This window comes from Chroicocephalus ridibundus, chromosome 1 (genome assembly GCF_963924245.1).
Source record: "Chroicocephalus ridibundus chromosome 1, bChrRid1.1, whole genome shotgun sequence".
Classification (NCBI taxonomy): domain Eukaryota; kingdom Metazoa; phylum Chordata; class Aves; order Charadriiformes; family Laridae; genus Chroicocephalus; species Chroicocephalus ridibundus.
This window is the reverse complement of record NC_086284.1, coordinates 216,168,569-216,182,194: the sequence shown is the minus strand read 5'-3', so window position 1 is coordinate 216,182,194 and position 13,626 is coordinate 216,168,569. Positions and strand designations below refer to the sequence as shown.

Below are 13,626 nucleotides of genomic sequence, written 5' to 3'. Positions count from 1 at the left end.
GTGATGAACTGTACCCATGAGCCCTTCTCTTCCCATTGACCTGGCAGGGCGAGGATGCCCTAAACTGGTCTCAGCATTAAGTCTCCCTTCACTTCACTGAGGAAATGGCAAGTTCAGTAGGTGTAACAGAAGTCACAGAATCAGACTGAGCCCAATACACAGATGGCCACAGGATTCATAACGTCCCTGTTCTCTTATCAACTGGAAATTTTTTTATCTTTTAGGGTTGGTATTTCCTATGCGTACGCTCTGACTATATCATATCTCCCAGAGATAAGTGGGACGTTTGTACTTGACAATGATAAGGCAAAGGTGATACACTTCTTTTGAATGAATGCCAAGCAAATTAAAAGACATAATAATTGAGGTAGCTAATAACAGAAGACCACGCCAGCCCAAACCAGGTTGAACATGATGTGGAAAATGACCATTCACAAAAACCAGAATACTATTATGTAGAGCTTATCATCTGTCAATCTCAGGACTCTTTACGACTCAGATAAGTATCAAGAAATCCACTTTAGAGATAACAGAACCCTGCATCCGCACCCCACACATGGCACTGTGGCGAGAGAGATACCGTACGGTTACGTGAAAGCTGCACCATTTTCTTTTCATCCTGCCCTGGGTACATCCTATACAACCCTACACTTCTTCCCTGCAGTCTTTCTGCCCAAAAGGTCCAAACAAACACAGGAAAGGATTCTTACACATAGGTGGAACTAAAAATATCACCAAAATGAGATGGCAGAATTCAGCCCCAAAGCAATGGTGTTGCTCCAAGGTACGATGCAAACCAGAGGAATTATCCGTTGCTAAAACGGCTGTGCATAATTTGAAAAGCAATCTGGGCTCATTCCACACACATCATCAAAGTTAATAAACATTATCTTTACTGCTGGATGCGATCTGGTTGTCGGATGTGTCTGGTTGTCTCCAGCCCGCCTGATAAACCACAAAATTAATACAAACAAGCAACGATACAGAAAGCATTTTGCAATTGGCTACAGAGAAGGGTTTGCAGTTTACACTGCCTTTGCCAATGTTTTCCTTCCAGCCGGGCCTACAACCAGGAGTCAGATGCTCTGGTTCGGATGCAAGTGAAGGCAAAGAGAGAGCAACACCGCGGAATGGAAACAAACTGTCACGGAGAGCTCACAGGCCTTCTGATGCCAACCATGAACACGATCCGGTGAATATTTCTATGTAAGAACAGGCAGCACATGAGAAACCCTGCGAGGGAGCTGTGCATGAACACCGAGCTGTAGGTACCTGCGACTGCAGGACCAAGGCTCTGGTTGGTCCTACGGATGATTTCTCACATATAGGTTTTGGATGCTCATGCTACTGCACTGATTTTCTCTGCCTTTTCTATTTTGAGAATCACTTTTTTGAAGCTTAGGCAAGGAACAACACTCTGCTTACACAAATCCTGGCTTCAGCAAAAGTGTTTTAACTTAGATCCATAAACACATACATAAAAAGCCAAGAGCAGCTCCTATGAAGCAGCCCTCCTGACAAAGCCTTGGAGGGTGCTTAGTGCTTCATCCATCCGAGGCTGCTGCAGAGCTCTTTGCGATTGAACCCAGACAATAAGAGAAGAAACCAAAAAGTTGCCATCAGAAGTTATATTCACCACATCACCTTCTTCAGAACTAAGTGAGAGGATGTACAGAGACTAACCTGATTCCAAGGAGGAAAAATAAAAACTTGTCATGCTGGGAAGCTAAGCTGCTTTGGGGCTCTCCTTCCCTCCATCCCTGCTCCCTGGTCTCTCCCTCTCAGCCTTTTCTTTGAGCCCCTCCACCTCTGATGTGATGATGAGGCACGCGGTGTATCCGTGAGAACCTCTGAGAGTCAACTGAGTGACTTTCTTTGAAAGGAAACAACACTTGAGGCAGAAAAAAAATAATTAGTTAGCTCCACCCTGGCAATGTAATAACTCTCTGTTTATAGCTCTCCTTGGTGTGAAAAAAAAAAAAAAAAAAAAAGAAAAAAAAAAGAAAAATTTTAGCCAGTGTAGCAGCATGATTACAAAAACAGCCTGGGTACAGGGGGGCTGCTGAGATGCAGGACGGAGGTTCAGCAGAGGGATCTGCATCTTCGATAGGGCTTTAGAAAAAAAACCCTAAGGACACATAGAAGTGGGGAGAAAGTCTAACTAAACTCTGCATTGCCTACGGCAGTGCAACCGCGGCACCATCTTAAAGCAGGGAGTCTTTCAAGCCAGAGACCTCTGCAGAGGCTGAGCATTACTCGCTTCATCCATCATGTGTCCTCACAGGGGTTGGCCAAAAAGTCATGCGAAGAAAACGAGGGGTTCAGCGTGGCTCGGGGAGCTTTGGCAAGCGAAGGCTAGTGGACATCAAAGTCTGATGCCCAGCCTAGATACCAAAAAAAGAGACAAAGGCAACAATTCAGAGCCCATGCCGGGATCTAGACTCAACTCTGATGTCAGGCATTTGGGCAACGGCAGCTCGGTGGGACTGTGAGCTCCAGGGGAGCAGCTGCCTTAGGAGGCCATCAGCCTCCAGCTGAATGCAGCCCTGCTCCACCACAGGTGGGACAGGGACCTCCCTGGAGCAGGTGCTCCTTGCTGGTCCCTCGTCTCAGCTCCTAAAGGATGTTCCCCAGAAACTCAAATATACCTGGCGGCCTCAAATGGCACGTGGAGTCCTTTCTTCAATCACAAAGAAGGGTAAAGTAAAAGAAATATAAAAAAAGCACAGGTCCAGGACTTCAAGAATTTGACTGTTCAAAAATGCAAAAGTCAGAACGTTGCCCTGTTCACCGCAAATCCACAAATAGTTCTGCTCCTCCCTCCCCCCTGCCTTTTTTTTTTTTTAATAACAAGTTCAGTGAAACTTTATCTCTTCCTGCCCTACTAACCCTACTAAATAATCTGCTATTAGCATGACTCAATTGAGTGGCTTTCAGCTGGTGAAGTCATTTTCTTTGCTACTGTTGTTTCATCGGTGGAAATGAAAAAAAAAAAAAATAAAAAGCCCTTAAAAAGCCTTCCACGCCTGCAAAGTACCACAATACTGGAGATTACAGACAAGTACTGCCGAGAAGTTAGTTAGTTGCATTGTAGTAACAATTAAAAAAGAACTGATCGCACCCAAGGGTTTAACTTCATTAGCGTTCAACGTGCATACAGGGAACAGAACCCAGCTCTCAAGACAGAGCAGCCGGGCTGGGTTTTCGAGTCCCCTCCTTCAAAAGGAAATGCAGCTCGCAACACTCGGCAGCGGAGGAGGGATGGAGACAGTTCATTTCTCTTTACCGCTCAAATCTGCTTTCAAACTTACACAGCGCTACTTTGTAGAACATTACAAATTCGACCTGAAAATGATATACCCAGCTACTGAGATGCAATATCTCCTCTAAAACTAGACTTCTATCTGGCTGTCCTATTACATACTGCTGTAACCAAGAAACACCTACAAAACATCACAGAATCTAGCAGGGGAAAGTATTTTCCCTCTCTGTTTTCCCCAGTTTGTTTACTGTGTTGAATAACACTTCGGTTATAATCAGTTTTCATTGTTTTTCTCCTTTCCCCCTCTTCTTTGTATTGCATGAGGTCACACGGGAGACATAACAACACTTTTTTTAAAGACAGGAAAATGTGATTATGAAACCACAAACACTCGCACATCAGGTGTAGAACCTGAAAGTAATTTAAAATCTTCATATAAAAAAAAAAAAAAAAAAGAAAAAAAAAATAACTGGCTGGGTTTCAAGTTGAAACCTTTACGATCCCTTAACGAGCGCGGACTGCGAGCTGGAGCGGAGTGTCCTGAACCCCAGGTAAAATGAGACGCCAACGGTACCAGAGTGCCCCAAACTTCCTCGCCGTTGCTGCCCCGCTGCGCATCTTCTGCCCGTACACAGCTTGCGCCCCCCGCGCTGCCCTGCGCGCCGCCCTGCGCGCTCCCTCCGCTCCGCGCACCGCCTGCGCGGCCCGAACAGCGCTTCCCTGCACACACCTTGCGCGCACCGCACCGTGCCCCGACCGGCGCTGCCCCGCGCACCCCTTGCGCGCCCCCTGCGCCCGCTCCGCCACATCCCCCCGCCGCGGGACTCCGCGCAACCCACTCCGCTCCCTTCCGCGGGCAGTACCTGCTAGCCGCGCAGCTTGGCTAGTTCGGATGGTTTGGGATTAGCCCGGGGTGGTTCAACTCGGCTTCGGCACGGCTTGAGCGTCCCCCCGTTATCCTCCGCGCAAACTCGGCGCTGCTGGGCTCCGCCCGCGCAGCCCCGGCTCGGCGCAGCGCAGCGCTACCCGCTGCGGCCGCCCCCGCCCCGCCGGGGCTGCCCTCGCCGTCTCTTCCTCCTCCTCCTCGGCACCACACCGCCCTCCCCTCTTCGCCCTCGGCCCCCCCCAGCCTCCTCCCGTGTTTGCCTCCCCCACCCCCCCAAAATAAAAAGCGCCCGATCTCGGGGGGCTTGGTGCTGGCTGGGGGATGAGCATCGTGTCCCACCATGCGAGGGACCCCGCTGCGAGGACCCTTTTGCCGGCGGTGCAACCGTGGCTGCAAAGAAATGCTCACCAAAAAGAATGAAATAATTAGGACAACCTGATTTTTTCATATTTTTTTTTTCAAGTGGTTTTTTCAAGTTGAGGAGCCTTGTTGTTGTAACGAGCAGTAGGGGGGGAGATTGCTGAGGGGTGCAGAGGGGAAGTCAACAGGGAAGTCTTTCCTCTTTCATCTTAGAATCATACAGTCATAGAATGGTCTAGGTTGGAAGGGACCTTTAAGATCACCAAGTCCAACTATCAACCTAACACTGCCAAAACCACCACTAAACAAGGTCCCTGAGCACCACGGCTACCCGCCTTTTAAATACCTCCAGGGATGGAGATTCCACCACTTCCCTGGGCAGCCAGTTTGAATTTTTGACAACCCTTTCAGTGAAGAATTTTTTCCTAATATCCAATCTAAACCACCCCTGGTGCAACTTGAGGATGTTTCCTCTTGTCCTATCACCTGTTACATGGGAGAAGAGACGGACACCCCCTGGCTACACCCTCCTTTCAGGGAGCTGTAGAGCGCGAGAAGGTCTCCCCTCAGCCTTCCTTTCTCCAGGCTGAACACCCCCAGCTCCCTCAGCCACTTCTCATCAGACTTGTGTTCCAGACCCCTCACCAGCTTCATTGTCCTTCTCCGGACACACTCCGGCACCTCAAATGTCTCCCTGTCCTATCGTGTTACATTCTTGTGCTTGAAACATCTCTCTTCCAGGCAGGTCCAAGCTCAGACCGGGTTGTTGTATGAAGCAAGGCCAGGTGGTACCTATTCTGTGCATCTCTTTCAGGGTTTGAGGGTGTCAGAGGTGGGTTTTGCCTGGGACATTCCCTGGGAGACCTTCTCAGCTCCACCAGTCTTGTGGCTTCCTCCTGTGCTGTAAGATTAGTTGTGATGATGGGGCTTGTGGGATCTGGAGGAGGAAAATGGCCTAGGAACCTGGGACAGAAGGAACAAGGAGGAAAAGAAACCCCAGAAATTTGAGGTATAAAGGGTTTTGGAGAAGACCATGAGAAATCCTGCAGGAGCACACCCAGCCCTGTGAGTCTAGTGGGCTTTGCTGCCGCTAATGGTCAAACAAATATGATTACAGTTATAGCAGGGGAACCTGCAAATGTCCTTCACACCACTGAGGTACCCATAGAAGACATGAGTCTGTGTTCAGGTACCTTCTGTGGGTCCTAAAGCTCTGATGAAGAATCTCAAAAGTTGTTTGCCTAAAAGGTCAATACACCATTAGAGGTGCAGAACATGCCACCTGCCAGACCTGTGAAAGAGATGTTTCGTTTGAGATCATCCAAATGAGGTGTTGAGAAATTTTTAGGACTTGTAAGTGTTCACTTTGAACAGGCTGGGATGTTTTTTTTATACCATTGTGATTATTTTGCCCTTGCTGCTGGTCCCTAAAATGTAAAGTGTGCATTAAAATAAAGAAGGGAGGCAAGGCAAGGCAAAGGGAAAGGCTGCTGGGATTTTGGAAATCAGGGGAAATGAATTCCTTTCGAAGAGTGGTTCTCTCCTATTTTCTGGAACAATTTGAGATGGGTATAATGCCTATTCCTGTTACGAGCAGGAGAGAAAAAGGCATTTCATGAAGCAGATGATTTTGCATTTTAATTACTCACACACCATTAACTTACATACCTATCCTTCCTGTCTGCATCAGAGTGTGTTATACTGGGGAGGCACAGGGTGTGGTGCTGATACTACAAGCCTGCAGAAGATGTTCTTTCATCCCAACTGAAGGTGAGCTGCAGATAATTAAAATCTCATGTATTTCATAGAATCACAGAATGGTTTAGGTTGGAAGGGACCTTAAAGATCATCTCGTTCCAACCCCCCTGCCATGGGCAGGGACACCTCCCACTAGACCAGGCTGCTCAAAGTCCCGTCCAACCTGGTCTTGAACACCTCCAGGGATGGGGCAGCCACAGCTTCTCTGGGCAACCTAGGACAGTGTGTCACCACCCTCACAGTGAAGAATTTCTTCCTAATATCTAAATCTACACTTTTCCAGTTTAAAGCCATTACCCCTCATCCTACCACTACATGCCCTTGTAAAAAGTCCCTCTTCGCCTTTCTTGCAGGCCCCCTTCAGATACTGGAAGGCCACTATATGGTCTCCCCAGAGCCTTCTCTTCTCCAGGCTGAACAGCCCCAACTCTCTCAGCCTGTCTTCATAGGAGAGGTGCTCCAGCCCTCTGAGCATCTTTGTGGCCTCCTCTGGACCTGCTCCAACAGGTCCATGTCCTTCTTGTGCTGAGGACTCCAAAGCTGGACGCAGTATTTCCATCCCAAGCTTAGGTTTTCAGCTCCAGTGTTGCTGATGCTGTTGCTACGATTTGCACAGGAACGTGATAGTTGGAGGACCATCATGTCCACCTGCACAGATTGGCTGAGTGCAAGCTTCAGGCATTGTAGTGGTGTACCTCCAGCTGCAATGCAGCCCCATGGCCTGTCCCCCATTCACCAACCCCATTGTCCCCTCTACGTACACCAGATTCCACCCAGGGGACAGAGCATGACACAGCAGCTGGTTACACGAGGGTCACTTCACCTATAGGAAATATTGCAGACCCACAAATAGTTTGGCTCAGGATTAGTTTCTGGATATCGCACACAAAACAACCCATCGGGCCACTTAGCTCCCAAAGCGCCACAGGAAACCAAAAGTCCTTAAAGCTGCATCTTTCTGGTGGAAAATATCACCACAAGCCATCGTGTTTTCTTTCCTGTATTTGAAAACCACCCACATTTTCAGTAAGAAAAAAAAAACAGCACAAAATCAAACTGATTGAGCGTTTTGCCTGGGCAATGGGCCTTTCTGAAGAGTTTCATTCTCAACATATTTGGCCTCTGTTGTTTGGGTTTTAGGGCTGATTATTTGCAATTTATTGTTAATTTAAAGAGGGTGTGGGGAAAAAATAACAAGGGAACACGTTTAATAACTTCCGTGAAAGAAGTTATTTGTCTTTGCTTTGAATTAATTGAAACTCAGTTAATGAGTCAATGTGTTTGAAAAATAAAGAAGAAAATATAGCGGGTTAGGTCATTTTCAATGTTAAGGTAGCACTAAAACTGGGCTTTTTATTTCTTCTTTTCCTTCCTAAAGGTTTCCATTTCTGCTCAAAGCGTGCACAGCATGTAACATGAGGTTTATATTTCAGTCTTTTCTAGCATAAAAGAAAGGGCTTGGAAAGGACCAGAGAGGTCACGTCACTTCATCCCTTCTACTCCGTGGTGGGTCTGACACTCCCCAAACCACCCATTCCCGAGAGAGTTCTGTCCGCTTGGCTGTCACACACTTCCAGCTTGGGAGCTCCCTGTCCTCTGCAGAAGAGGACAGGAAATGCAGTGAGCAAATCAAGTCACTTGCAAAATACTGTGTGACGGTGCATATCTCCTAGGCTTCACCAGAAAAGCTTGAGTAATCATAGGAAAATCTTTCCACAGGGTCCAGTCTCATTTTACTTCCTTGGAACTCTTTGACTGGAGATATGTATGGTCCCTTTCTAGCTATAAAGAGAAATAAATCAACCAGGATAGTCCTATCACTGGTGTTGTTGCAGTACCCTCCAAGAGTTTTTTGTTTCATACCAAGGACCAACGGAACATATGATGCAAAATGCATTCCCAGTCCATAAAGTTTGCTCAACCATGATTTTGTAAAGTTTCAAAGCCTTTTCTCAGTCCCTCTTCACTCATTTTGGGCTCGATACTATGGTTTGTCAGCAGCTGTGAGCTGGTGGCATTCAAAATAATCAATTTAAGCAGATGCATAAAATGCATTTTAGGGCACAGGTTGAGGGAGGCAACGCCGCTGCCTGCCCTCACCTGCTGGTTCCCACGCTCTGCCTCCCTCCTGCCTGTGTCCTGCCTCCCCACCCTGCGTTATGGCTTCCTCGCTTTGCTGACTCAACTGATCCCCTCCCCGTGCTCTCAGCCAGAGCAGCAAAACGGTCTGGATTTAAAAAAAACAAGCAAAGCAAAACTGAAAAAGAAGAAAAAGAAAAAGAAAAAGAAAAAGAAAAAGAAAAAGAAAAAGAAAAAGAAAAAGAAAAAGAAAAAGAAAAAGAAAAAGAAAAAGAAAAAGAAAAAGAAAAAGAAAAAGAAAAAGAAAAAGAAAAAGAAAAAGAAAAAGAAAAAGAAAAAGAAAGAAAAAGAAAAAGGAAGGGTTGCCCTTTGCCTGTAACAGGCGTCATTTTCACAGGACATGGCCACATGAAGGGCTAGGTGAACACAGCGGTGGTGGGGAAGAGGTGGGGTGGGTGGTGGAGGGGTGGGAGCGAGTGAAAACCTCACCTCCCCAAGCCAACACCATAGCCAAAAGGTTCATTGTGTGTGACCACATGCTCTAGTTGACACTGCGTGAGAGGTGCGGTGTTTTGAAACTGCTAGAAAAATACAAAGTAATTTGTGATTGAAAGCTCCTCTCCTTTCCTGAAGAACAGTCCCCCATGGCTTGTGTGAAAGCAATACCCCTTCACTGGCTTCTGCAGAAAAACACCGTCTCTAGCAAGTCTCCCTGAAATGGGCATCATTGAAATGCTGTTGACCACCCTTGGAGACAAACTGCCCAGTTTGGGGGTTGCGGGAATGCTGGCACACATATTCTGCCATTCCTAGCTCCTTTAATATCATTAATTAATTGCATGGGGAAATCTGAAGCAAAACCAACAGCAATCATCTTCGCTTTCGGGAAGGACTCTTGATCAGGGAGGGGAGTGATAGAAAGTTAACGGTTTTAAACTGAAAGAGGGGAGATTTGGATTAGATATTAAGAAGAAATTCTTTACTGTGAGGGTGGTGAGGGCACTGGCCCAGGTTGCCCAGAGGAGCTGTGGCTGCCCCATCCCCGGAGGTGTTCAAGGCCAGGTTGGACGGGGCTTTGAGCAACCTGGTCTGGTGTGAGGTGTCCCTGCCCATGGCAGGGGGACTGGAACTAGGTGGTCCTTAAGGTGCCTTCCAACCTAAACCATTCTATGATTCCATGATTCTATGGCGTCCTTGGAGACATAGTCACCTTCTTCAAATTTATGGGCTCCAGCAGCCCAGCTGGTAAGGGCTCTTGCATTCTATCTAGTCATCGTGCACTCATAACAGGTTTGAACCCTCCTCCCAGGAATCCAGAATTTTATTATTCTATTTAATTATTATCTGTGCAGTTTCAGCAGATAGACAGTCACATATTCCTATTTTTCAAATAAAATAATTTGTCAGAAAGAGCAATAAGACACCATGGTGTTACTACAAATTTGGATCTTAAATGAATGCTGTGTCATGTAACGGTGAGGAGTTGAGAAGTTTTGCATGATAACTTTGATTCTGGGTTATACGCTGCCGTAACTCAAAGCAGTTTATCACTAGTATTTCAGAAGTGCCGAGTGTCCAACACAGAAACCCCTTGTGCCGGGTGCTGTAGAAACTCCTGAAAGGGACCAACTCCTAGCAGCAAACAGCCTCCTTTTGCAGGGCAGGCTGGAGAAGGAAAGCCCAACAGAACAGGTTGTCTAAGGCAGGACCGAAGTCTCTCATATCTATTGTATTAGCACCTCATTGTTTTTAATGTATGTATCCTTATTTTGCCCTAAAAAGGAACAGCTTTCCCTCTGTTATAGACGGGAGACTGAAGCCTAGGGACACAGAAGGGCAATATCTAGCTCTTGGGTAATCAATAACACATCCCCACACTATGAGTCCCCAGGCATCTTGTCTCAAGGTATCTTTTGCACTTGGACCTGTGTGGAAGGCACGTGGTGAGAACTGACAGGTCAGGCCTGGCAGGGGAGAAGACGGATACTTGTCCCATTGGAGAGCCTTCCCTGAGGCATGACGTGAATTAATGCCAGAAGCAGCTCCAGCTGATGAAGACTTAGCCAAAGGAAGAACTGATTTAGCCTGGGAAAGACTCCAGCAGCTGTGGTATTGGGTAGATATGCACACAGCCGCTGGTGGAGATGTGAGCCCCAAGCGGACTCACCAAAAGCCATATGCAGATGCTCATTAGTGGTCTTCACGATCTCAGTAATGCTTTTTCCAAGAAAGGCTTTGAGAGAAGTCAGCAGTGGTTTAGCAAACGGTGCTGTGAAACCAAGACATAGCTGGAAAGGTGTGGTGGGCTCAGCTCGCTAAACCCTGACTCATCCTGCTCTGCCTCCCTCCCAACCCAACTTGGGGAAGCTGAGCACCCCCTCACTCCGCTGCCATCCCACGACTCCACCATGTGCTGAGGCCACGCTGTCACCTTCTTGGTGCTACAAAATGAGTGCTGAACTACCCCCTGTGTTTGGTTTGCACCAGTGACACCCCCTAGCTGGGAGCAGCCAGCCAAGAACCACCCTCTTCTGTATTTTTTACCTCTCCTCTATAAGCTATTCATAAGCAGGCATGAGCCAAAGATGACTTGTGAAGGTCTTTCTTTTATTTCTGTGAATTCTTTCTGTTTTTCTCACATTAGCTCGCCTGATAATTCTTTTGAATTGGCCTATTCAAAAGCAACAAGAACGCCAGCAGACGGTGTTGTTTCCCAGTGAAGTTTTGCTAATAATGAATTATTCAGTTGAGTGCTGTGGTGTGCACGCTCCTTCTAAATTTCCCAGAAAGCTGTCTTCACTGCAGAGTTAACGTAAGCTGGGGTAAAGACAGGCTGCTGACGGTAACATTTCAGACCTGACCTCCTTGTGGTGAATATTTTGGGTGAGGAGTGGGTTTGCTGGCTTGCTTTCTTTTAGTGGTTAAGGTGAAAGGTCAAAACTTTTTCTTGTCGGCGCTATGAAAACGTCTGATGTGAGTGCATTTACCATCAGTGCGGGCTGATGGAAACATATCGGGCTCTGATTAAAGGGAACCATTGTCACATCCTTTCTATTACGGCCACAAAAATCTCAAAATGATGACTTGCCACAGTAGCCTCTGTTCACCAGAGGATTCTGGGTGTCCAGGATACTTTTTCCATCAATGACCTCAGCTTTGGGACACCCAGCAAGAGACCTGATGGACTCAATTTTCAGCAGCATGGAAAAGAATAAGATTAGATGGTGTTAAACTTGGTGGCCAGGAGAGCTGGTCCTCAAAGGCAGATGCTACAGAGAGCTCAGCTAGGATCAGGAAGAGGAACTTGGAGCACTGTCCTAAGCAATTGCAACGTTAGGAAGGCAGATGGACAGTAAGGTAAGCCATGATCCTCTCTCTTTATGTCACCGGCCACAGCTAATGGGATCATAACCCACTTAGGTACCCAAGTGTCTGCAGCATTACTAGCAGGAGTAGAAATGGGATTTCAGTGAGGGAAGAAATAAAAGGGAGATCCCCAAGCACCTCATGGCTGTGGCTTTCTATGCGCTCTCTGTTCATTATTACTCTCCTGGGAATGACTGAAGAAGACCCCATCAACCCCTTAGAAACAAAACTCTCTGCTTCATGTGATCCTCATGTTCACTGTGGTCAAGGAGTCTGGCAGGGTAGAGAGAGGCATCAAAAACTCCACACTCGAGTACTGAGACCAGAGGAGAAAAAAGAGAAAGAAACTAAGAACAGATTAGTGCTGTAGGTGACCTTCAGGAGCCTGTCTAAGCCATGGAACATGGGAAGATGACAGGGCTGCCATAGAGGGGCAGGAAGAGCACGCGTACAGCATGGTGATGATTCGGGGCAGCACACAGTGAGGACACTTGCTTTGGGTAGGTGCGAACGAACACAGAGGATGTTGCCTCACTTGGGTTGGTTTCGGGGATGCCGGTGCTGCTGCCTGCCTTGCAGTACAGTGCGGAAATACCTGAGCACATTTTGAACAAGCTCTTGTAGCTATTTCAAGGAGTTGCTCTGTGACAGTAACAGATGTGGGGGAGGAAGCGCTGATTGATCATATCAAGAAGTCGATATCTGTGCATTAGATCACAGTCTTCGTAGATTGTCCTTGCCACTACAGCAGCAAACATGCAACTTTGAGATAACCTAACAACTGGCTGCAAGTCCTCTGGACCCCAGCATGCAATAAAGCCTGGGCTGATGCGTCTTCCATGCTCTTGTGTGTTGGTAAATGGAGGAAAGCCATGGTACTACTTCGTGATCTAGTAACATCTCTGTTTAGAGAAGGTCAAGATCTGAAGGGTGAAAAGACCCTGGAATATCCTTCCCTGTAGGACATCACGCTGTAGGGGCCTTTCACTTTTACCCCATCCACCCAGTTCTGGAGCATTCACTTATTATTAAAAGTCATCACGGTAGCAGTTCGGGCTATTTTGTCTCTGGAGGATTTGGTTTGAACACTTTGCTTTTCAGACAACAATAAACATGACCGTATATGAATAATTTTTTTACCTCCGGCTTCATTTGATTCATAGAGAGAGCTCTTAGAAAGGATTAGATGGCTGGAAGCCTGCTTGATAATGCCTGCTAAGGAGAGGAAAACCAAAGGATGGAGAGGAAAAGCAAAACTACAATCACTTTTCTGCTCTCTGATCCAAAGCGGTTTATCCTGTGATTTCCTTCAGGTTATATAAGAACAAGCTCAAATGTACCCTGAAATTAAATGACTGTATCATAGAAGGTCCCCCGTGCAGGAGGCAAGTGCAGCACTCTAGTTGTACTTGAAGTCTATTTCGAAGGCTTAAGTGGGACTTCAGTGATAAGTAGGTTTTGTGTTTTATCTTTCAGTACAGCCTTGCAGATTTGGACTTAATCCAGGTGTTGTGTAAGGCATCAAGGTGCTATAACACAAAATGCCTCAGAAGTAACAATTGAAAACAGCAATTCTTTTCATTTGTGCTTCTGGTTTGTACTCAAATGCTCTTATAATTTCTGAGCACTCTTCCATATACAGTGGCATTAGTCAAAAGTCCTTTTCCAGGTGAGGGAATCCAGGGCTCCATTTATTAGCAACAAAAGAGACTTAATTCTCATGAAGTCCCAGAATGAATAAGGTTGAAGAACCAGAGGAATCGTGCAGTGACAAAAATTATTTTAAAATGTCACCGCACATAACCGAGACAGGAATGTCAGGCCCTACCCACCTACCCTAGGAAATGCAGGGGCTTGTTTAATATTCATTGTGGGCTTCCCCTAAAAGTCAGTGCATGTTTAAAAATGTCACTGC

The 13,626-nt window shown here is 46.7% G+C and overlaps 1 protein-coding gene across 2 annotated transcripts in view; it reads right to left on the bottom strand.

Annotated features, from left to right (window-relative positions):
- The window catches only part of PRKCQ (protein kinase C theta), a 69,918-nt gene extending 65,600 nt beyond the window's left edge, over positions 1-4,318 (bottom strand). For both annotated transcript variants that reach the window (XM_063323672.1, XM_063323671.1), the window contains exon 1: positions 4,126-4,318. The gene's annotated coding sequence lies outside the window, so the exon portion shown is untranslated. The remainder of the gene's footprint in view (positions 1-4,125) is intronic.
- Positions 4,319-13,626: the final 9,308 nt, after the last annotated feature.